This window comes from Camellia sinensis, chromosome 6 (assembly GCF_055761805.1).
Source record: "Camellia sinensis isolate YWXY chromosome 6, ASM5576180v1, whole genome shotgun sequence".
Lineage (NCBI taxonomy): Eukaryota > Viridiplantae > Streptophyta > Magnoliopsida > Ericales > Theaceae > Camellia > Camellia sinensis.
The window spans coordinates 154,412,039-154,413,624 of record NC_138966.1 but is presented as its reverse complement, the minus strand read 5'-3'; positions in this window follow the sequence as shown (position 1 = coordinate 154,413,624).

Below are 1,586 nucleotides of genomic sequence, written 5' to 3'. Positions count from 1 at the left end.
CTGCAAAGACGAGCATGATCGGCGCCACCCAATCGGGGTTGCCGGCCGGAGGTACTCCGATGGTGAAGTCAGTCACCATGAATGAAGAATCAAGAATAGTAAAGTGTGTTTGTGTGTTGCCTGGAGTAGAGAGAGATCATACCTGTATGTTATGAGGTCCCTTCCTTTTACAGACGGAGGTGGGCCGAATAAGCCCAATAGTTGGGCCCTTGGCAAGCCTTGTTTGGGTTAGCCCAATAAGTTGATATATATTATTTTCTGGCTCCCACAATTGCCCAAAAACTTTCGTTGTCTTTGGTAGAAGGAATGAGAGTTTTTATTGCCGAGTTATGCTGTTCAAATAGATGTTAGGTCATTTTGACAAAGAATACATTTGATAAATGAATAACATAAATGAATGAATGGCTGGATGAATGCATGTATGTATGAATGTATGTACAAATATATGTATATAGAGGAGAGAGGTGAGCTAAAGCCCAATGAGTAATACTATCTCTATAAAGATCGGCCACGGTATTATAACCCCCGGGTAAGGGTGTAGGCCGCGGTATTATAACCCCGGGCAAGGGTGTAGTATATTGTTGAATGCAAAGATTGCTTCCAAATTTGGACTTTCATGCCGAGCTAGAAATATTTCTACATGCCGAGCACGGAAATGATTGTCTGAACCAAATAAGACAGATTAAATAAGGTAGATATATCAGCCAAAAAATGGACCGCGGTATTATTACCCCCGAGTGAGGGTATAGACCTGCGGTATTATAACCCCCGGGTAAGGGTGTAGACCTGCGGTATTATAACCCCCGGGTAAGGGTGTAGGCCTTTGCTGATGGCGCTCCGTGCCGAGTGCGAAGATTACGCTGTATTCGGAGACTTTTACTGATTTTAAGTGGCGACCGAGTGCCAATATTGCAAGGATTTTGAATAATGCATCATGTGTCAGTGATGGCCTGTACTGAACTAGGTAGACGTGTTAATCACCCATAATATTGCTCCACTTGTAAGGAATGACCAAATAGATATTAGGCCAACTATTTAATTGCCGAATAAGTTTTGGGCCAATTAGCATTGTTCGGTTTTAGTCCAATGTAGACTTGCCCCAGTGCTTTCGAATGACAAGCGTTAGTCGGAAGGAATGCATATTGGACTTGCTCCATTGCCTTATGTAGTGGTGTAGATTCGGCTTTGGTAAAATGACGGCGTGCAAAAATATGCGAACTGCCGTTTGCTAAATGTGAGCGGCCGACTGCCAAGTGTAATGTATTGCCCCAAAACTGGCGCTTGTTTGGAGCGGTGTGAAAAGGAGCTGAAGTTTGTAACTAAAGTAAATTTCGTTGCAATGTTTGTACCAAGTTGGTCGAGTATGCATGCACAAGAGAGGTACCGAGATGATGATTGGCTAATAAATGGCCAAGGTAACACCGGTCAGTTGAACTACCAAGTGGCCGAATTGAAAACGCCAAGTGAGTGTAAGTTGTTCAGTGAGTTCGGCGATAAGCGTTTAAGCCGATTAAATTGTACCATTGTCATGGAATTTGTTAGAAAATTGCTTCAATTTTTGTGAATATGTAACATTGGATCGCCGT